This window comes from Kogia breviceps, chromosome 15 (assembly GCF_026419965.1).
Source record: "Kogia breviceps isolate mKogBre1 chromosome 15, mKogBre1 haplotype 1, whole genome shotgun sequence".
Classification (NCBI taxonomy): Eukaryota; Metazoa; Chordata; class Mammalia; order Artiodactyla; family Physeteridae; genus Kogia; species Kogia breviceps.
This window is the reverse complement of record NC_081324.1, coordinates 60,063,215-60,087,251: the sequence shown is the minus strand read 5'-3', so window position 1 is coordinate 60,087,251 and position 24,037 is coordinate 60,063,215. Positions and strand designations below refer to the sequence as shown.

At 45.7% G+C, this 24,037-nt stretch overlaps 1 pseudogene; it reads right to left on the bottom strand.

Annotated features, from left to right (window-relative positions):
* Positions 1–6,876: 6,876 nt before the first annotated feature.
* On the bottom strand, positions 6,877–7,158 carry LOC131742899 (small ubiquitin-related modifier 2 pseudogene; annotated as a pseudogene).
* Positions 7,159–24,037: the final 16,879 nt, after the last annotated feature.

Below are 24,037 nucleotides of genomic sequence, written 5' to 3'. Positions count from 1 at the left end.
GGCTGAATGGAAGTTGGACCAATTTATGCAAATTGGCAATATTTCTAGATATACATACCAAACAAACAGTCTTTGAATTACAAAATGACTCAGAATTGATGCTGGCCATTTTCCAGCTACACTGACTCACATTTTTCATCTGTAAAATATGAGTCAAAATGTATGCTTTGAAGAGTAGTTACAAGAAATAAATGAGCTCTGTGTAAAAGCACTTCGCAAACATCTAGCACCGAACAATTGCACCCTTTACCAGTTGCTATTATTATTCCTCAAAATATCCTGGGGTGAATTTACCAGTCCTGTTGTCTATACTCTACATCGTTTCGAGAGAAACTGGGAAATTTATTCTTATCACTGAGATTTTAAAAATCGCACCTTTATTTCCCCATCTTATGGCAATACAGGATGTATTATGTAGCTATAACTAACTTATGAAAATGTTGTTCAACTACACATATCTTTGTCTGAGTGAACATACATCATTACGCACCATACTTTACTATTTGTAAAATAGTTGTCAGCTACAAACACATTATCCTACGCGTTAAAGCTAGTGACAGAAAAATGCTGTTGTCACAGAAAATTGGACTCTGAGAATAATAAATGTCCAAATGCTTATTTTGAAAATAGGAAGCATTAATCTTGTGACAACATTGACTTCCAGTAGCTTTAATGAGACTACATAAGTGCCAGGCAGGCAATTATCAGCCTTGAAGAAAGTAAGGAGTAGTTCTTTCATCAATAGAGAAACAGTCTTCCCATTAAATGCCAGATGCAGTCTGAAGTCCTACATGCCAACTCGACTTCTTTTTTTAAAAAAAATATTTATTTATTTATTTGGTTGCATGGGGTCTTAGTTGCTGCAGGCGGGCTCCTTAGTTGCGGCTCTCAGGCTCCTTAATTGTGGCGTGTGGGCTCCTTAGTTGCAGCTTGCCAGCTCCTTAGTTGTGGTGTGCAAACTCTTAGTTGCGGCATGCATGTGGGATCTAGTTCCCTGACCAGGGATCGAACCCGGACTTCCTGCATTAGGAGCTCGGAGTCCTATCTACTGCGCCACCAGGGAAGTCCCCCAACTCAACTTCTTGATTTAAAATTTAAAAAATTTGTATACCCTTTTGATCCATAATCTAAGTAATGATACGAAATCCAGAAGGTTCTAAAGGGTAAGGAATGAGATATCTCCTTTCCCTCCCCATCCTCCAGCCACTCATGTCCCCTCCTTGGAGGCAAATAGTGTTCATGGTTTCATTGTATATTCCATAGATATTTTATTCATATACAGACATGTATCTGTATCTATAGGTATCCCCCTTTTCTACCCCCTTAGGGACTGAATTGCCCCTGACCCCGCAATTCATATGTTGAAACCCTAACCCCCAGCACCTCAGAATGAGACCGTATTTGGAGAGAGGGACTTTAAAGAGGTGATTAAGGTAAAGTGAAGTCTTATGGGTGGGCCCTAATTGAGAATGACTGGTGTCCTTATAGGAAGAGGAGATTAGGACACAGAGGCATACAGAGGGAGGACCGCAAGCCAAGGAGAGAGGCTTAGAAGAAACCAACGCCAACACTGTGATCTCAGCGCTCCAGCCTCCAGAACAGTGGGAAATATGTGTCCGTTGTTTAAGCCCCAAGCCTGTGACCCTTTGTTAAGGAAGCCCGAGGAGACTCAGGTACCCCCCTCCTTTCACAAACTGCCTGCTTTGCTGTGCCCTCTTTTCACTTACTGTATTTTAAAGAAGCACATAAAGCAGGGGTCCCCAACCCTTGGAAGGGGTACCGATCCGTGGCCTGTTAGGAAGCGGGCCGCACAGCAGGAGGTGAGCGGCAGGCAAGCGAGTGAAGCTGCTTCTATATTTACAGCCGCTCCCCATCGCTTGCATTACTGCCTAAGCTCGGCCTCCTGTCTGCATGATGGCGAGTTGTATAATTATCTCATTATATATTACAGTGTAATAATAATAGAAATAAAGTGAACAGTACATGTCATGTGCTTGAATCATCCCGAAACCATCAGCCCCCCACCCCAGTCCATGGAAAAATGTTCTTCCACAAAACCGGTTCCTGGTGCCAAAAAGGTTGGGGAACCGCTGCATAAAGGCTTCCTACTTCATTTTGTTGTCTGGATACACAGATTCTTTTTATCGTCTGGATGTTGCATAATTTATCTGGCCTCTCCTACTGATGAACATATAGATTATTTCCAATATTTTGCTATTAGAAATAACACTGCCATAAATAAATAAATTAGCTTGTACATAATAATTTTACACATGGACAGATCTGTCCATATGATCAACTTCCAGAAGTAGTATCACTGGGTTGAAGGTCATGTGCAGCAAAATTTTTGTAGTCATTGGCAAATTGCTCTTCCTGGAGGTTTCACAGATGGACACTTCCACCAGAAAGAGTGAGAGAACTTAGCTTCAGCTTTTCCCACAAGCTGTTCGTGATCCAAACTTTTCATCTTTCCCAACCTGGTAGGTAAAAAAGTCATGTCTTGGGAAGTATCATTTTGCGTTTCTCTTATTATGAGTGGTGTTATATCTTTTTATAAGTTTAAAAGATTTTTGTATTTTATGTTTTGGTTAAGCTGCTTTTTCTAATGGTTTTGTTTTGGTTTTGTATTGTAGATATCCCTTACTTGTTAGAAAATTTGGTCATTTTCTGTGGTATGAGTGGCAAACGTTTTCCCAGTTGGTATTGGTCTTTTTCCATTCTTCTGAGGAGCCCATGTAGAAAATTCTGGCGTTTAACATAAGCAGTTATTAGTCCCTTTGTTAAAGGTGCCATGACTTCTGACTTCAACTACAGAGTCAGGCCAAACCTTTCAGGTGAGGGCGCCAGCCCCCTCCAGGCTTCAGATGTCAGCCGCGGGCTCGGGGTTCCCCAGGCATCCATGCTTCTGACCAACAGGCTACACTTTGGGGTCCCCACTCCCCACTCAGTTTCAATAATTCACCAGAATGTCTCACAGAACTCAGGAAAGTGTGATACAGTGTGTGTTTTTTTTTAAATTTCAGTTTATTGTAGCAAAGAGGATACAAATCAAAAGCAGTCAAAAGTAGAGACACTGAGGGCAAGGTTTGGGAGGGTCCCAGATGTCCTCTCCCTGTGGAGTTGGGACGCATCACCCTCCTGGCACAGTGATGCATGACAACATGCTTAGGATTGGCAGCGAGGGGTCCTCACCTGAACATTGATGTCCAGAGTTTCCATGGTTTCATTGTGTAGGTGTGAGTAAGTGAATCATGGGCCACTTGATTGAACTCAACCTCCAGCTCCCCCTCCCTTCCCCAGAGGTTGGGCTGATACCACGTGACTCAAAGCTCCAGCCCTCTAATCACCCGCTGGTCTTCCTGTCCTGGCAAGCCACCATCTGAGTCATCTCCTTAGTATAAACTCTCAGGGTCCACCAAGAATGACAAAGACATTCTTATGACTTGGGAAATTCCAGGTATTTAAAGGTTACCTCCCAGCAACTGGAGACAGGCCAGCCCAGTTCTTTATTACTTAGGATACAGTTTCTGGATTTTGTATTGTATATAGGAGATTTTTCCCTTTTCTAAGGGAAATTATTGCAAAAACAAATTGCCCATGATTTCCTCTGGTACTGGAATGATTCCACTTTCCCCCCAAATGTATTATTTCAGCTTTTTGAGATGTAATTGACATCCAACATACATTTTTGATCCATCTGGAACTCATTCTAGTTTATAGGATACAGATTCAACTTTATTTCTTTTTTCTAGATAAGTTGTCCCCAAACCACTTATTGAATAAACTATTTTTCCTCCTTGAATTGAAATGCCAGCCTTATACTGAATTCCTGTACGTATACAGATCTACTTCTAAGCTTCTTAGTGTGTTCCATTGATCTGTTTTTCCTGTGTAGCACACGGTTTTAATTATCGTAGTTTTGTAAGTTATTACTTCAAATTGATACCACTAGTAAATTTCTTAAACTTTTGTAAAACATTCTTCTGAAACTGGATTTAAAACCAAATACTGGGACTTTCCTGGTGGTGCAGTGGTTAAGAATCCACCTGCCAATGCAGGGCTTCGAGCCTTGGTCTGGGAAGATCCCCCATGCTGTGGAGCAACTAAGCTCATGTGCCACAACTACTAAGCCTGTGCTCTAGAGCCTGCAAGCCACAACTACTGAGCCTGCATGCCACAACTACGGAAGCCCATGCATCTAGAGCCTGTGCAGTACAACAAAGAGAAGCCACTGAATGAGAAGCCCACGCACCGCAACGAAGAGGAGCCCCCGCTCGCCGCAACTAGAGAAAGCCCACGTGCAGCAACAAAGACCCAACGCAGCCATAAATAAATAAATAAATTTATTTTTTAAAAAACCAAACCAAATGCCAATTAGAGGTAAGACACCAATATAGGGCTTCCCTGGTGGCGCAGTGGTTGAGAATCCGCCTGCCGATGCAGGAGACACGGGTTCGTGCCCTGGTCCGGGAAGATCCCACATGCCGCGGAGCAACTAAGCCCGTGAGCCATGGCCGCTAGGCCTGCGCGTCCGGAGCCTGTGCTCCGCAACGGGAGAGGCCACAACAGTGAGAGGCCCGCACACCGCAAAAAAAAAAAAAAAAAAAAAATTGGAAAAAAGACACCAATATAGCTGTCAGACGAGTAGCCAGCAGTGCATCGATCTAGCTTGCGAGCCAGTTAGCAGCTTAGCGTAGGAATTGTTTCCAAGGCACTGCTTACTTTATATGCCAGAACGTAAGGGAACTCATGCAGTTGTGCCCCATACATTTGTCTTTTATAGGAAGTTATTCAGACTTACATGGACAATTTTCACTGCACTGGAAACAGCCCAGCCACCTGCAAGGCAGTGGGAGCCTTTGGCCTTCTCGACAGTCACAGCTGTGGCATGAGCTGGGCACATGCTTTCCTCAGAGCATCTCGCCTCCTGACCATCCTGACCTGGGCTGAGTCACTCGCTTTCTCCCAGCGGGATCCGTGCTCCTCCTCTGCTCCTCACCAGGACGGGTCTGAGTCAGATGGTCATCCTGCTCCAGGGTCGGCAGAATCTAGTTCTTTGGTTGTCGACTCTGCTATTTTCATCTTCAGGCTTTCCCTTCACACTGGGCAAAGAAAATTTGTGGAATCTTGCAGAACCAAACCACTGTTTTACAAGGATGACAACTGTTTTGGAGAAGCATAAAGTGGCACTATCCTAGTTATCCTCATATCTGTTCAATTTCAGATAAATTACTGAGCAAAACGTTTAAAGTGGTTTACTAAAAACTTTTCATTTTTACTTTGGCTGTAAATGTGTAATTGTCACAAAAATTTTCGGATCATTTTGACTGTTTTAGGCTGTATGTTTCTTTAATTCTGCTTACTACTTCATGAAGAAATATCAAGAAATTTCTTAATTAAAAAAAAAAAAGGTTTGAGATCAGCTCGGTGCTTTGTGACCACCTAGAGGGGTGGGACAGGGAGGGTGGGAGGGAGACGCAAGAGGGAGGGGATATGGGGATACATGTATATGTATAGCTGATTCTCTTTGTTATAAAGCAGAAACTAACACACCATTGTAAAGTAATTATACTCCAATAAAGATTTTTAAAAAAAAGGTTTATGGGTGAAATAATATAACGTCTGGGATTTGCTTCCAAATAATCTGGGGTTGGGGTGGGGGATTAGTCGGTTTATAGAAGACACAAGTTTGGCCATGAGTTGATGACTGTTGAATCTGGGGTGATGGAGGCATAGGTGGTTTCACTGTATTTGTTCATTGTGACAAATACTTAATTCCTTTTTATTTTGTGTATTTGAAATTTTTTTCTCAGAGAGAAGCCCACTTTGGTCCCACTCTGGTTGGGATAACTGCAGTGCAGCCTGGCTGCACCCAGTGGGCACTGGAGCCCCTTGAGGGCTGCATCCTCCCCAGGCAGGCACTGGTGGAGGCAAGAGGCCTTTCCCAGCTCCCTTTGTTCCTCCCAAGGCTTCTGGCAGAATTCGCACTGCTCTTCCTTCACATCATCTTTCTTTTCTATTTCTGAACTCCATTTTGTGATTTTTCTAATTATTCCCAGCAAAGAAGAAACTTGAAAATCACATATGCTTTGACTGAAAATCTTTTTGCTGAAAGCACATTCAGAAATAGCCCGAGGAGTAAAATTCTTCCCAAGAAGAGCATCTGGGGAAGGATTTCTGCGTTAGTTTTCCTTAAAATAAGGTGATTTAACAGCGATCCGCAGAAAGCATAGTGAGCAACTTTCCATTTTCCTGTTAATTACACACTTGAGCTGAGAAGCAGAAGTAAAAAAGCATTAAAAAGAAACCCACGAAGTTTACTTAAACAACAAGATGCTTGACCTGAAGGGGAAAACTATCTAGGATTCATTTCTTTTACAGTAATTTATCCTTGCTTAAAGACAGATTGCCCTACCTGTAACAGCTACATACAAAAAAAGTTACAAAATTGTTCTTGGTTTTGAAATGAAAATGCAAAACATTAAAATTCTCCAATCGAACAAGGTATGCAACAATTTTTACATTGTTCTTTCTTCGTTAAACAGGGAAATCAAAGAACTTACTGGCATATAAATAGATGAGCTGAATGAGCATGCCAGTAATGGAGAGAGGGACTATTTTCACAGAAGCAGTATTTTCCCCCATCCCATCTCCTTGTGATGTTGATCAAAATGTACCATTGGCCATTTAGTTAAAAAAATCAATATGCTTGTGCACATACCTCTGTTACTTAATGTACAACAAAGGAGTGGGGGAGGGGAAAATGAAAGACTAGAGAAAACTGTACTGCAGCAGTCACGATGCGGTGGAACCAAATCGTGGTTTGCTAACTTAGAATGACTTCTTGGTTCTGGAGTAAAGCAGCAGGTTCTCTCTTTAGCAGACACCTCCTGTCTGCTGTTGGGACACATCAGCTGTATCTTCCTCCTCCATTTCGAACTGTGCAGGTGTGTCTGTTTCATTGATTGGCTGCCCATCAAATCAGAATCTGATCTGCCTCATGGACAAACCCCCGTCATTCACAATAGGCTTTCGTCAAAAGTGGTTACGCCTCCAAATCTCAAACTGCACCACAGAACCATCCTGCCTCACCACCTTCATGTAAATGTGATCGTGGTCCTCTGTCTTGACTCCCTCCTGGGGCTCTTCATTGGCCATGGTAACCTCTGGAGCCTTCTCAGTGGTTGCTTCACAAAAAAGGTACCAGGATTGGCACCAAACAAGCACAGAGCAGCGCCAGTAGTGGCAGAGGAGGAGGTAGCAATCAGTCAAAGGGAATTTTCTAAAATAAAAAATAAGTCCCTTGAGAGCATAAATTTAGTTAGAACCTGTTAGACCGGGGCAGGGGAAGATCTTTATTATGGAGTTTATTTCCAGTTCAGTCATTATGAAATAGCTGAGACTTAACCAGAGAAGTCTGAAACTCCCAGGTAACTGAAACACCTGTGTCAGACAAAGCTCTTAGCATGGAAGGACTTCTCCATCAGCTGAGAAACAGGAACTGCTCACTTACAATAGCTCCGAAGAGAATGAAATACTGGGGAATGAATTTAACAAAAGGAATGCAACACTTACACTCTGAAAACTGCAAAACACTGTTGAAAGAAACTAAGGAAGACCTAAATACATGGAAAGATATCTCAGGGTCAGAAGACTTCCTATTGTCAAGATGGCAACACTCCCCAAAGTGATCCACAGTCATTTACTGCCATCAAAATTCCAGCTGAGTTCGTTCAAACATGGACAAGATGGTGCTAAAATTCATATGGAAGTGCAAGGGGCTCAGAGTAGCCAAAACAATCTTGAAGAAGAACAAAGTTAGAGGACTCACGCTTCCCAAAATCAAAACTTACTATAAAGCTACAGTAATCAAGACGGTGTGTTACTGGCATAGAGACAGACATATAAGGCAATGCAGTAGAATTGAGAGCCCAGAAATAAACCCTCACAGTGGCAGTTCATTGATTTTCAATGGATGCCAAGACCATTTAATGGGGGAAAAGGATAGTCTTTTCAATAAATGGTTCTTGGGTAACTGGATAGCCACATGTAAAAGAATGAAATTGGATGCCCTACCTCACTCTATATACAAAAACTAACCCAGAATGGATCAGAAACCTAATCTAAGACAATAAGACTCTCAGGAAAAAAAAGCAGGTGTAAATCTTTGTGACTTTGGATTAGGCAATGGTTTCTTAGATATGACACTTAAAGCACAGGCAACCAAAGAAAACACAGATATATTAGACTTTATCAAAGTTAAAAGCTTTTGTGGTTTGAAGGACAGCATCAAGAAAGTAAAAAATGACAACCCACAGAATGGAAGAAAATATTTGTAAATCATATATCTGATAAAGCGTTGAGATGTAGAATATATAAAGAACAACTCAGTAGTAAAAATACATATAACCCAATTAAAAATGGGCAAAGGATCTGACTGGACATTCTCCAAAGAAGATTTTCAAAGGGCCAATAAGCACATTTTGAAAAGATGCTCAATATCATCATCCATCAGGGAAATGCGAGTCAAAAGCAAAAGGAGATAACACTTACATACTAGGATGGCTATAATCACAAAGACAGATAATAGAGTGTTGGCAAACCCGCATACATTGCTAGTGGGCATGTAAAATGGTGCAGCCATTGCAGAAAAGAGGTCGGCAGTTCCTTAAATGGTCAAACATAGAGTTACCACGTGATCTAGCAATTCCACTTCTAAGTATATACCCAAGACAAATGGAAACGTAGGTCTACACAAAAACGTGTGCATAAATGTTCACAGCAGTATTATTCATAGTAGCCTGGGGGCTAGATGACCATTTCCAAGATGGCTCCCTCACAGGGCTAGCTATTGGCTGGGAGCTCAGCTGGGTCCAGGGACCTGAGAACATGGGACCACCCATCACAGGCATCTCCGTGGGCTGTTCAGCTTCCTCACAGCATGGTGACCAGGTTTCAAGAAGAAGAGGAGCACCCCAAGAGACAGGCAGTAGAAGCTGCTAGTTTCTTGGGGCCTGGGTCTAGAAACTGGTACCATTACTTCTGTTGCATTTTTTTGGCCAAGCAGTCTAACAGCCTAGACTCAAGAGCAGGGAACACAGACTTCAGCTCTTGATTGAGGAGTGTTTAAGTTCGGATGACATGTTTTATAACTGCCACACCCCACAGTAACTTCCAGAGCTGGGATGTGAATTCAGGTATGTCTGAATCACGGAGTTCATAGTCTTAAAATTTCTGCTTTGCATTGCAAATAGGATGGGTGGAAGACCCTGGGCTGGAATAGTGAGAAAACTATTTAAAATATTTTTAGTTGGCATTGGGAAGGGTGGTGGTTGTTGCTGTGTTACCTTGCTCATAGTCAAGATCATTTTGGAAAAAATATTTGCACTATTTATGGCAAATTTCAAAGATATCATTTTAATGCTGAGTTTCTAGAAGTGGGACGGTCCTTATATTAGAGACGGCGCTTTTAAAAGAACAAACAGGAGAAGGGCTTATTTCCCTTTTAGCAAGACATCTGAAGACAGGACTCGCCATGAGCAAAAGTAACGCTGCCTATGCTTTGGTTTCCACAGTGAAGAACAGTCTCTTTATTGTGGGCATGCCTTAACTCAATACCACATTACTCAGCTCGACTTTAATCCTGGGGCTACAATCCAACCATTCAAAACCCCATTATTATAGCTGAGAGGTGGGGCAGTGCCAGCATGATTCAAACCTGGTAGCACATCAAAATGAGGCGTCAGGGCTCCATTCAGCTGTCGGTTTTAAGATGCAGGTAGAATCCAGGCCCTTTCTCGTTCTATTCTGTTATGGTTCCCAAAAATTGCTGCCCAGAGGGTAGGGAAATTCCAGCGATTGCCCACATTTGCTTTGGGGATCTTGGATTTTGATAGCGCTAGAGATGAAGATTTGCAAACATCACAGCTGCTAAAGGATGGGTAAAAGTGAATGCGACGTGCTCAGTAGGATCTTGCTGCCCAGATACCAGGAGGTGCTCTGGGGTGAAACTGTGTGGTCGTGCTGCGGTATTGGAGGTCACGACTAAAAGGACTCGCTGGGAGGTCTGGGGTACAGAAGGATGACTGTTTAAACAGACAATTCCACTAAAAGATCAGGCGAGAAAGCTGCCTCGTGGGGCGACTCTCTGCCAGGCATTGTCTCCTTAGGGCCAGGGAGGAGAAGGAAGCTGGCCCAGCACAGAGCAGAGGGCCCAGAGAGAAGCTTTTCCCTTCCACTGTGCCCTGTCCTGAGCGCTCAGGGAACTACGAGGAGCATTCCCGGAATCTCTCCCTGGTGGGGCCGATAAGCAATTTGCTGCTACCAAGCACAGGCTGGAACCCTTCCACCCCTAATGGACCAGAAGCCATGTGCGCCATCGACCACCCGGCAGGATGCACACCCAGCCCCTCCCGGGTGATTGATGAGATGGGTGCTGAGGCAGGAGTACTGACCGACAGATGGCCTTTCCAAGTCGTGGTGGGGATGCGCTAGAATCCTTCCGTACAAGCCTGAGTCAGGAGCAGAGACCTCAGAAGCGGACGGAGGAAAAAGAGCCGGGGCAGAATGTGAGACTGACACCTGACATAAGAGATGGTCTGAGGCAGCAGACATGGAAAAGCAGCTGAGGGGTTTAGGAGAACCTGGCTGGTGGAAGGGGAGCCGCTGGGTGAGCAAATTCATCTCAGGGAAAGTCAGGGTCAGGAGTAAAGTCTCAAAGGCCCCATCCGTCTCGCCTTCTCTCCGCAGCCTCTGCCTTCCCCGTTTCTCCTGGACGAGACTGCGCCCGTCACCTCCGGGCTCAGTCCTGTGGGGTTTCTGCTCCAGTCCTCGCTGGGCCAAGAGCACTGCAGGCCCAGGGGATTTAGAGATCAGAGCTTTCCTGGGGGGCAGGGGAAGGCCTATTGGTTACATAGTACAATTACTTTTTTATTATTGTGGTGAAATATATATTAACATTAAATGTACTGTTTTTTTTTTTTTTTTTTTGGTGGTACGTGGGCCTCTCACTGTTGTGGCCTCTCCTGTTGCAGAGCACAGGCTCTGGATGCGCAGGCTCAGCGGCCATGGCTCACGGGCCCAGCCACTCCGTGTCATGTGGGATCTTCCCAGACCAGGGCTCGAACCCGTGTCCCCTGCATCGGCAGGTAGACTCTCAACCACTGCGCCACCAGGGAAGCCCAAATGTACTGTTTTAATCACTTTTAAGTGTCTAGTTCAATGGCATTAAGTATATTCACATTGTTACACAACCATCACCCCCATCCATCTCTACAACTTCTTCATCTTCCCAAAGAGAAAAACTGTCTCCATTAAATACTAACTTCCATCTCCTCCCCCAGCCCTTGGTGACCATCTTTCTACCTTTTGTCTCTATGAGTTTGACCCCTCTAGGTACCTCATTTAAGCAGATTCATCTATTTGTCCTTTCATGTCTGGCTTGTTTCACTGAGAATATTGTCCTCAAGGTTCATCCATGCTGTAGCATGTGTCAGAATGTCTTTTCTTCTTCCGCCTATATACTATTCCATTAGATGTTTACACCACAATTTCTTTATCCATTCATCCCTCGATGGACATTTAGGTTGTTTCCAACTTTTGGCTATTGTGAATAATGCTGCTATGAATGTGGGTGTACAAATATCTTTTTGAGTCCCTCTTTAAAATTCTTTTGAGTATAAACCAGAAAGGAAATTGCTGGATGGTGTGGTAATTATGTGTTGAATATCATTAGGGCCTGTTGCACTGTTTTCCACAGGGGTTACATTCCCACCAGCAAAGCACCAGAGTTCCAATTTCCCCACAACCTCACCCATACTTGCTTTTCTCTGTTCCACCCCTCCTTTTTATTTTATTTTTTAAAATGATAGCCATCCTAGTGAGCGTGAAGTGGCATCTCACTGTGGTTTTGATTTGCATTTCATGTTGAGCATCTTTTCATGTGCTTATTGGCCATCTGTGTATCTTTGGAGAAATGGCCATTCAAGTCCTTTGCCCATTTTTTAACGGTTTTTTCTTTGTTTGCTTGGTCTTTTAGTTTTAGGTGGTCTTTATATATTCTGGAAATTAATCCTTTAACAGATAGATGATTTGCAAATATTTTCTCCCATTCTTTGAGCTGCCTTTCATTCTGTTGATAGTGTCCTTTGATGCATAAAGTTTTAAATTTTGATAAAATCCAATTTTTCTATTATTTCTTTTGTTGCCAGTGCTTTTGGTGTCATATCAGAAATCATTGCCAGATCCTATGTAATAAGCTCTCCCCTAGGCTTTCTTCTAAATGTTTAATATTTTTAGTCCTTAGGTTTAAGTCTTTGATCCATTTTCGGTTATTTTATATATAGGGTATAATGTAAGGGTCCAACTTCATTCTTTTGCATGTGAATATCCAGTTTTCTCAACACCATTTGTTGAAAAGACTGTCCTTCCGTCATTGAAGGGTAGTACCCATTCTGCTTTGACTTCGGTAGATTTTGTTCCCCTAAACCCTACGGATTCCATGTAGCTCTAGGTAGATTTAAACGTCCCTGTTGCAAGTCTGACTGTTTTTTACCTTTGGGATCTGCCACCCCTTCCCGGCATTCATAGGAGCCAAATGTAGAGTGGACATTAGGTTGTCCGGTCAGTCCATACGGTAAAATTTACACAGTTAACATTAGCCTTGAAAATCCTTATATCACCTCAAGTTACACTGAATGACACCTCTCAGTGAGACAGTCAGAGTTGGTTTCCCCTCCTGTGTTGGAACTGACTGCTTGGAGTGGGGGAGGTGGGGGAGTACTGAGCATCAGATGCAGCGGTTGGCCTGCATTTAGGAGCCATTTTTTAATAAAAAATATGGATCTAGATAAACAAAATCACCTCCACACCTCACCAGGTGTGCTGCCCAGATGCAGATGTTGCCCGCAGGAACTGCAGAGCCCTTGCTCCCACTCACCGCTCGTCCCAAGACACCTGCCCGTGGGGTAGCAGGTGTGCTGGCGGCACCAGAACGTGGTTTTTCTCTCACTCTGCATATGAAAGAGGTTTAATTGTGCCAGCTAAAAGGCATCTAGTGTGTCTCCACTATGAGCCACAGGTGTGGGCTCCTGGTCTACATTTGTCCTGCTCCGCTTTGGGGATACCTTGCCCTTCCGACCTCAGGGTGGCTTTGGCCTTGGCTCCACTCCTGGATTAACTGCTCCCTGTGATTTGGCTGCTGGATGGCTGGAACTCTTTGGTTCTTGGATTGTTGTCTGTTGAGACTTGGTCTGCCTTCAGATTAACTTCTCGGCTTGGACTGCCGGGTCGTGGAGCTCAGGTTCACAACTGAAGGGGCTGCCCCGACTGCTGTGCCAGGCGCTTCTCCTACCTCCCTCCCTCTCCAGAGAGCCCACGCTGGAGGGTTCCCAGACTTTTGGACTTTCCCACATTGGCCCCGTTGCTACTTGGATTCTCGGGGCTGGGCTCCTCTCTGGGACATCGTGGTCCCTCCTGAGTGAGGAAGAAAACTTTCCACATCACGTCTGAAATACCATCTGAGATCTTTTTACCCAGCATCCTAGTCCTGCCCCAACAAGGGTCCTCCTGCCGGTGTCACTCGCGCCAATGGAAGGAGGCTCTGGAGCACGTGATCTTGAGTCAGGCGGTGGGCGGGGCTGCTCTGCACGGGTCCCGTCCTCGGGGAGGGCCGGGGCCGTCTTACAGGGCCTGCGCAGGTGCAGCTGCTCACGTCCCTGATCATAAAGCAGGGCGCAGCGTCTCTGCACGCGGCCCGCCCGCCATCTTTAACTGAGCGTGGTGGGCGGACCTTCTGCACACGGCCCTGAGCTGAGCTGTCGGCGCCGCAGTTTTGCCCCAGGAGCCCTGGTCTGAGGTGTTGGCGGTTTGCGAGGCGCCTGTACGCGGTGCCCTGGGAGCTGGTGGACTAGACTCAGCGCAGAGGAAACAAGGTTAGACTTTGTTTTTTCACCCAGGTTCTATTTTTATTTCTCGTGAGTTGCTAATGGGATTTGCCAGTGACAACATGAGTGGCCACCGCGGACCCTGAAGCCACCTCTTCTGGATTCTGTTTCCCTTTGCTCTTGGTTTGGCTCATGTGTCCACTAGTGAAAGGTCACAGCTGGCTCCTCAGGGGGACTCTGCCTACGGGGAGGTTGGCCCTTCCCAGTGCCGCGGCCTGAGGTTCCAGGCTGCCCGGCTCATTCCTCCGCGAACCCCGAGGGCGTCTCACCACCGGTTCACGGTCAGAAGCCAAACCCGACAAACCAAATCATAGCAATAGTTTCCAGGTGCGCGGTCACGGCTGTTTCTGCCGAGAGGTTGGGCCTTCCATCCCAGGTGTGGCCGCCTCCGGGGCTGGTGGGGAAGCCAGTGAAGCAGAGGCTCCCTTTCAGCGGCGGGAGCGGATGCGGTCACCTGTGGTCCCCGCCCGTCCCCAGCGCCCAGACTTCTCGGTGGGGTCTCCGCACAGCTCATGAGGGGCCATTGCCTGATCACCTCCCCGCGTCATCCCTGTGCGCAATGGACAGTGGCTCACCTCCACCACCCATGGAGGGAAGGCATTGAAGTCCCCGATTCGTGGTCAGTGGGAGCAGAGCTCCAGAAAGCTCTAGCACCTTGCCCCGGGCACCCAGCTGGTGTCCGGCCAACCCTGTCCTGCCTGATTTCAGAGCTCGTCTTCTGACGCCCCACCACACAGGTGCCCAGCAAAATGCTCCAATAAGTAAATCTCATCTCTGCTGCTTTCAGCCTTTTTCCCCCTCCCCTCACACTCCATCTACGAAGCCACAATTCACTACAGGGCCTCATTTGGCCCTGGGCTCTTGGGTGGAATCCTAAACTACAGTTCTTCTCCTCATTTTTCTCCTCTTTCTGAAATAATTGGCCCCGGGGCCATCCCAGCAGGCTTGGCGCTGGACCGCGTCATTCATAACTCAAAATGGCTGCAGTGTTAATAGGAGATAATGGCTCCAGATGTCTTTCCTTTTCTTAAAATGTTTCCGCTTTAACAAAACTCTAGCTGCGAGGACTGTTGGGAGGAATTCAGGTAGGTCACAACCCTGGAATGGAAAATATTTTTGCATATGCCTCGTTGATATCCTGCAAATCTCAAGTCACACAACAGGCCAGCACAGGTGGGTGGGGACCACAGCTGACGGTCCCCTTGGCAGGGAGAGGGACAGCCATCCTCTCCTTCCCGGCTCCCTTTCCGTAAGTGCTGTAACTAGATGGAAGGATTTTGTGGTCAGCACGGTAAGCACTTTGATGGGATATATGAGATCAGAGACATTGAAATCACCTTCAAGGAGCCAGACAGAAAGGCAGGGTGACAGAGCGGCAGGCGACCAGCCTGGAGCAGGCAGACGGGGTTTATACCCAAGATCTGCATATGCCCTATGCAGCCACCACCCTCTCTGGGCCTTAGTTCCTTGGGACAGGGATACTACTACTTACTTCACAGGTCTGCAAGATTAAGGGAGTGTTCTGCACAATTAGTTACACGTGTCCCGGAAGAGCCTTCAGCAAATGACATCTCAGAAAGTGCAAAATGCCCCTGAACTGTTCATTTTTCATGTTATGTGTGTGTTATAGGCCCCCCATTCACATGTTGAAACCCTAAACCCTAATGAGATAATGAGATGGTATTTGGAGGTGGAGCGTTGGGGAGGTTACTAAGTCATGAGAGCGAGGCCCTCCTGATTGGATTCGTGCCCTGATAAGAATAGTGGGGAGAGAACTAGCTGCTTGTCTCTGCTTTTCACCAGGTGAGGGCTCGTCGGACACTGGATCTGCCGGACTTGATCTTGGACGTCCAGCCCTGAGAACTGTGAGAAGTAAGTGACTGGTTTAAGTACCGCCGTCTGTGGTATATTTGTTAAGGTGCCCGAGCTGATGAAGATGGTGTATTTTAGCACAGTTTTAAAAGTTCGAGGGACACAGTTGACCTTCTGGAGTTCTTTCCTTGTTCTTCCCAGTTAAGATAATTCCTTGGGGTGATACCTACTCCTTCTGTCACGTTTTAGCCAGATGTCACAGTGTCTGGAGTGCAGGCTGGATCTCCTTTTCTGGAGTGGTGATTTAGGACTTGTCCAGGCTGGGCCTCGTTTTCACCCTGAAATGGCGGTTCTGACATAGACGATGGCAGAGTTGATACAGGCATGAGCATAAGCCCTTTGTGGACCTTGTGATGGGAGGGGGCAGCACCTGGGCTTGTCCACCCAAATGTACACTGAGAACCAGACAGAGTGACTCTGCCAGCCAGGAAGCCACCGTCCCTGCATCACGAGCATTGGCCGGTGGGAGCCGGCCCATCATCATCAGGTGAGATCACTGGAGAACCCCTAAGATGTAGGCGGCACAGAGCGCCGCAGAGCCAGCAGCCTCTCCCTCCTGTATGGCTCCATTCACACTTGCCTCTTGGCAATGAGTGGACATGAGCCATAGCAGGACATGGGCCCAGAGACCCCTGGACAGGAGACTCTAGGTGAGCCTCAAGAAAAACAGATTTGCAAAGAAACAGTGGAGATGACATCTCCTCCTGACAGATGGGGGCCCTACATGGGAGCATAGAACCTTGGAGCTGGACAGCAGGGTCTTGGGGAGGTGGTGGGGAAAACAGGAGGATCTGCTTGCTGAAGGTGGCTGGAAGGCACAGAGGCGATGTGGAGGAGGCAGAAGTGCCAGCAAGAAAGAGCGACAGGGCTTCAAGGGAATTCCTTGATTTGTGAACGATCTGATGGCAGGCAGGAAGCAAGCCCAGACAGTCCAAGTGCCATTGACTCAGGGAAGCCCGGGGCTGGTGTGAAGTCCAGTAAAGCAGGGCTTCCTTCCCACCATCAGTGGATTCTTTAAGAGGCTATTTCTAACATTTGGCAACATGGATGAATCTCAAAAACATTACGTTGAATGAAAGAAGGTAGGCAGAAGAGTACATGTGGTGTGATTCCATTTATGACGAAGTTCAAGAAGAGACAAAACAGATCTAGGCTGGTAGAAATGTGAGCAGTTACATTCTGGCTAGGGATTGGTTTTGGTAGGGATTGGCTGGAAAGGGAACTAGGCAACATTCTGGGTTGATGGGAATGTTCTCTGTCTCTATTGGATGGTGGTTACCTGAGTGTAAAATTGAACGAACGGTACACTTAAAATCAATACATTTTACTGATGTAAATTATAACCCAATAAAATTAATAAATACAGACACAGTCATGTCCAGTTATACAGAGTATTGTGCTAGGTGTTTATAAGCTACAAGCATAAATCAAACAAGAACCTGCCTTAAGGAAGTAGAGAGTAAACAATTGTATAGATAAGATAAAAGACATGGTGCCCACAAGTCATTGTACAAGATAGCCGGGACTTCCCTGGCGGTCCAGTGGTGAAGACTCTGTGTTTCCACTGCAGGGGACACGGGTTTGATCCCCGCCTGGGGAACTGGGGAACTAAGATCCTGCAGGCTGCTCGGCGTGGCCAAAAAAAAAAAAAAAAAAATGCCTGGGGTACTCACCTGGGCCTGTACTGCTTGTGGCGAGCCCCACAGACATTTACCCAGCTGGAGCCAATGTTGTAGCTGGACGCCCTTGTGGTTCTTATTATAAAAAGAAAGATAGCTGGTAATATTGTCCCTAAGAGAGGTAGGTACAAAGTGCCATATTGGAAGTCAGAGGAAGGAGGATGACTTCTGGCTGGAAGAACCGTAGTGGGCTTCATAGAGGAGGCAGCATTTGAGCTGGACTTGGAAGGAGTTGGGCAAGAACATTCTGGGTAGAAAAAGCAGCAGAATAGAGGCAGAGTGAGGGAATGTCTAGGAAGCCGCAAATAGTTCCATTTGGTTGAGATGTAGATCATGAGACAGGAGCAATAGAAAAGATTAGGAAGCAGAGAAGTAGGTAGGATCTATTTGTACAAGGTCTTGAATGTCAGGCAAGAGTATGAATTTTATTAGTAGGCAACTGAGGGGTTTTTATTTTTGCATTGCAGATGTTTTTTTTGTTTTCATATAATTTTTAAATTATATAAAAATTTTTCCATTTATAGTTATTACAAAATATTGGCCATATTCCCTGTGTAGTACAGTACATCCTTGAGCCTATCTTACACCCAGTAGTTTGTACCTCCCACTCCCCCACCCCTATATTGCCTGCCCCTACCATAACCACTAGTCTGTTCTCTATATTGGTGAGTCTGCTTCTTTTCTGATTTATTCATTAGCTTGTTGTATTTTTTAGTCTACATATAGGTGATATCATACAGTGTTTGTCTTTCTCTGACTTATTTCACTTAGCCTAATGCTCTCCAAGTCCATCCATGTTGCTGCAAATGGGAAAATTTTGTTCTTTTTTATGGCCGAGTAGTATTCCTCTGTGCGTGTGTGCGCGTGTGTGCGCGCGTGCGTGCGTGTGTGTGCTTTATCCATTTATCTGTTGATGGACACTTAGGTTGTTTCCATGTCTTGGCTATTGTAAATAATGCTGCTGTGAACATTGGGGTGCATGTATCTTTTCAAATTAGTGTTTTTGGGTTTTTTTGGAAATATATGCAGAAATGGAATTGCTGGGTAACATGGTAGTTCTTGTAGCTTTCTGAGAAACTTTCATACTGTTTTCCATGTGGCTGCACCAATTTACATTCCTGCCAACAGTATATGAGGGTTCCCTTTTCTCTACATCCTTGCCAACATTTGTTATTTGTGGACTTTTTGATGATACCTATCCTGACAGGTATGAGGTGGTATCTCGTGGTTTTGATTTGCATTTCCCTGATTAGCGATGTTGAGCATCTTTTCACGTGCCTGTTGGCCATCTGCACTTCCAACTGAGGGGTTTTGAGCAGGGATGTGACATTGGTGTGATGTGCAGGTTAGACTTGGAGAGGGGGGGGTCACTATGCTTGTTTTTTATGGCCATCTAGTGTCTTGCTACCCAAAGAGTGATCCATGACCAGCAGCACTGGTACTGCCTGGGAGCTTGTTAGAAAGGCCCACTATCCAGTCAGTCATACCTAGTGAGTCAGACTCTGCATTTTAGTAAGATCCCCAGGTAATTCTCATGCACATCGAAGTTTAAAAAGCACTGGTCTACATGTCAGATAATGGAATTGTGGTCTTGTGTGGGGACAGGGGGCTCTGAATCAGTCCTTCATTACCTAACATCCTGAGCACAATAGTGGAATATGTGTAGATAACGGATCTTCATGGTGTCTTTCTTTCTGAAGTGACTGGAAGAATAGTTCATTTCTGGAGCCTGGGGAAAAGCAAACAAAATCCAGGGTAAGGAAAGGGTTAAAAGATCTGAAACAGAAATGCTATGCTCCTCCATTTCACTGGCTTCTTACAGTGAAAGCCTCTGTGGGTTAGTAATGGGAGAATCAATATTCCTGTACCACAGTGAGTGGAGGCCGGGATTATTTCATTTGAATAATTTATCATACCCCTGCATTAGAAATTGAAGACTTGCCAATTATTGAGGCTTTTAAAAGGTTATGGTCCCTTTCTGTCCCTTCCTGGCTGCCATTTTAGGCCAGCTCTCCATATGCTTTGCCAAACTTTGTCAAGATAATTCCAGATTTTTTTTAAAAAAAAAAAACAAAAAACAACTTTCTCCTCTGTGAATTCTTCTGCTTTGGATCCCCAGTTGGCCAGCACCATAGTCTTGACTTGTTAATGAGGAAGCAAGGGCAAGGAAAAGATAGGTCTGCTCCACTCAGAGACCAGCTCCCTTCTCCTTCCTTCACAGGGTGGTCAGCCTCACTGGGACTCTTGCATTACCTCCCCGTGAGTGATGGAGAAAAGACGGAAAGGGAGAAGACTGGACTGCTCTGAACACAGAAGGCACACAGTGAGGGTGCAGGGATCTACATTTTCTACCCTACTCAGACTCACAGGGAATATTCTGGAGATAGGTCATGTTCTCCTTGACCCCAAATCTGACATCAAGTCTCGGGGAGTGCCTGATGGTTCCTAAATAAGTCACTAACTAAATAGCAACAACCCACAATGCTAGTGTACACTCCCAGGCTGTCCTCTGATGAGCTTTAGCAGGTGTGCTTTAGTGACTGGATTGGGTAAAACAAGCCCATGTACGACAGAGAAAGGAGCTCACTGAGGGCAGGACATCTCTCCTGGGCAAGGGGGTCAGCCTGCAGCATCGTTGTGCTCTTCCTGGAACCAGCTGCATGACTTTGATGAATTATTCCATTGATTGGAGTCTTAGTTTGTCATTTGCACAATGTGGATAAAACAATGCCATGTCATAAGGACTAGGGGAGAACCACTGAGATGGGGTTCTACAGCCACATTAACACCAGCAGCCACTGACAAAATCCAGGCCCATACGAGCATCTGTGGAGCCCACGAGGCCCTTAGTTAAATGCCATGAGGAGCCCATTCCTCTTGTACCAAGAAGCAAGTAGGCTCCCATCTCCTTCAAAGAGTGGCTCGGGAGCATTGGGTGAAGAAAATGGGAATGGACTAAATTTACTTTGAGTTTATCTTTAGGGGAGGTATTCTTTTCCATGACCCAGCCCATCAAACACCACTGTCCCCAGATTGGCTCAGGCAGACCAGGCTTCACTGGATGCCTAGGATCTGGACCCTGACCTCCCTGCCCTTGGAGGCTCCCTCAGCAGCTCTCTCCTTGGGGGTTGTGGGTAGAGCAAGAAGAGAGCTCTGGGGTCCTCATTCATGTTACTCCTGTTGGGTTAGAACCTCCCCAGGAAAGAGGGAGAAAAGTGATTACAAGACTCTTACCTTGGGCTTCCCTGGTGGCGCAGTGGTTAAGAATCCACCTGCCAATGCAGGGGACCCAGGTTCCAGCCCTGGTCCAGGAAGATCCCACATGCCGCGGAGCAACTAAGCCTGTGTGCCACAACTACCAAGCCTGCGCTCTAGAGCCCATGAGCCACAGCTACTGAGCCCACGTGCCACAGCTACTGAAGCCCGTGTGCCTAGAGCCTATGCTCTGCAACAAGAGGAGCCACCGCGATGAGAAGCCCGCGCACCGCAACAAAGAGTAACCCCTGCTCGCCGCAACTAGAGAAAGCCCATGTACAGCAACGAAGACCCAACGCAGCCAAAAATAAATTTTAAAAAAAAAGAAGAAAGAAAAAAAGTCTTACCTCCTACATTTGGTAAGTTGCTAACCTAAACCATCTCTAAAGATCTTCCAAAAGTCAAAATTGCAGGACTGTTTCAGAACTCTTACAGATTTCCTGGTCTGTGTTAGAATGTGTGAAAACTACCTCCATTGTCAGCAAAAGAAGAATCTTTCCAAGAATAAGTCACCCAAAAGAAGTTACATTCTTTGGGGGGAATCTCAGGTGCGGTTTTGTTCAGAAATAAGATTGACCTAGAAAGATGATTTTTCCCATTCATGTGGTCACATGTCTGCTTGTGAATTTATAATGTCTGCCTGCATTCCTGGTTCTGTATGTATGTATTCATCCATTCAGGAAGTGTGTTTGCCATGCACTGGGCCTGTGGGGTGACAGCAGAAATGAGAGAGAGAGATGGTCCGTGCCCTCAGAGAGCTTACCCTGCAGGACGTCAGGCCGTCAGCCTAGTCCTAAGCTCCGGAGTCCATCCTTTGCCCAGCTGGAAGAAAGTTAAAGTACCCTCAGTGGCTCCCCATGTCATCTTTGCTGTCAGCCCCGCTCTGACCTTGAATGCTGGTTTCAGTAAGCAAGCGCTCATCTTCCCTCTGTAGGTGGCAGGTGGACTGTGTGGTGGGCAAGCTCTGGGACCTGACAGGCAGGGTTCCAGCCATGTCTCAGCTATTTACGAGCTGTGGGGTTGGACTTCGGATGAGCTACAGAAATCCTCTAAGCTTTAGTGTCTTGGCTGTCAGATGAGTTTGTTGGGAGGCTTACATGAGCTGACTTTTGAGAAGTGCTGGGTTCAGGGCCTCACACGGTGAGTATCCGATAAGTGAAGGCTGCTGTTGCTATTATCTCCTGTGTTTATTTGACCGGTCCTGTCCTATAACCGGTGCTGGAGTCTCTGCCCTAGTATCCTGGCCTAGCTGAGACTAGCGTCTTGCCCATCAATTTCCACATCAACTTAACATTATGAAATGTGCAGACATGAAGAAAAGTTGAAGGAATTTTAGATGACCACCCATCTACCATCCACCTAGACTTTGCTATTAATGTTTTACCACCCCTGTTTTTTCACATATTTATCTATTTATCATCCCTCTTTCCATCCGTCAATACTTGCACGTTTTTGGATGCATTTGTTTTTTTCTTTTGAGGTGGTGGTTTTTTGAGTTTTGATAACTGCCTAAATCAGTGTGACCCAAACTCCGACCTGTCAAGGTCAGGACATTCACATACTCTAGAGAGTCCCCTCACATACTTTCCCATGATTCCCAGCTCCTCCGTCCCCAGAGGCACCACTGATCTGATAACTTTTTGTATTGTAGAGTTTTTTTTCTGATAGATACTTTTCATACAGTAGTTTTGCCTGTTCTAGAATTTCAAATAAATGGAATGATACAGTACCTACGGTAACACATTCTCTTTTTGGCCTGGCTTCTTTCACACAGCGTGATGTTTTTGAGAGTGATCCATGTGGTTTTGTGTATCACTAATTCGTTTCTTTTTCTTGCTGAGAACTGTCACACTGTATGAACATACTGCAGTTTGTGTATCCATCTTCCTGTTGACAACACCTGGGAGTTTCCAGTTTGGGATGTTATAAATATGAGTGATCTTTCATAGGTCTTTCGTGGACAGATGTTTCATTTCATTTGGATAAACGCCTGGAATGGAATTTCTGGACTATAGGGTAGCTATGTGTTTAGCCTTACAAGAAACTACCAGCTACCACTCTACACCCTCCAACAGTACATGAGGTCGAGTTGCTTCACTTCCTCCCCAACGTTTGGTGTTAGTGATTTTAATTTAAGCCATCCTGGTGCCTGTGTAGTGGTATGTCTTGTGGTTTTAATTACTTGCATCTCCCTGACAGCTAGTGGTATTGAGCAATTTCTCATGTGCTTATTGGCCATTTGTATACCTAAAGTATTTGATCAATTCTTTGACCATTTTAAATTGGGTTGCCTTTTTATTATCGAGTTATAGGATTTCCTTATTTATCCTAGATTCTAGTCTTTAGTTTTCTGTTTTATCTAAGTCTATGTCTTGCCTATTTGTTTTCTTAACAGTCACTTGATGATCAAAAGTTTTTAATTTTGATGCAGTCTAATTTATCTCTTTTTTTTCTTTTATGGTCACTATTTTCTGTTTCCTGCCTAAGAAGTGTTTCCCTATTTTTAAGGCATAAAGATGCATGTTTTCCCCAACAAGCTTTATTAACATTTTCTGTATATTGAGAGGTAGGTTTTGAGGTTTATTTTTTCTGCATATCGGTTATTTCTACACCATTTGTTGAAAAGGTTTTCCTTTCTTCATTGTGTTGCTTTGGTACCTTTGTCAAAAGTCAAGTGAACTTTGGCTTCTGTCCAAGATGGTGTAACTGGCACCAGATTTTCAGAGCCATAAAACACTACACACCTGGACAAACTCTAAGAGACAGTGGTTTCGACACTAGACAAGAGGCAGCACAGAAAAGTCAGCCCTGAATGAGGGGAGACGAGTGAGGTGAGCCCCTGATGGCTTCCGCTGACCACCTGGAGGGTCTCCAAGCTGCAGCACAGGAAGGGGGGGGCCAGACAGGGCCTCAGGGTCTCCCTGAGTTGAGTCAGAGGAGAGGGGAGGTGAAGGCAGGTAGAATTTCTGAGACAGAATGCCAGGGAGGGGAGAGGGGCTCTGAGAGCTACAGAGGGACTGGAGGTGGGGCTGCGCTGGCCGGGCAGTGGGTGAGGGTGGTCAGCCCGTGATGTCAGCACAGATCGGCTTTGGGTTTGTGGTTCCCTGGATGCTGCATGGTCCTGCCCTCCAGCGCTGGGCTGCTGGTGCTTACACCTCCTGTGGGGCCCGTGGTGTCGGGGGTTTCCTGGGAGCCCTGTGCCCACCTCGCAGGGTCCTCTCTCCAAGACTGTTGCGGTTCTGTACCCTGTGTTAGGCTTGTTGGGGGAGGTGGGGGCTCTTGGTTCCT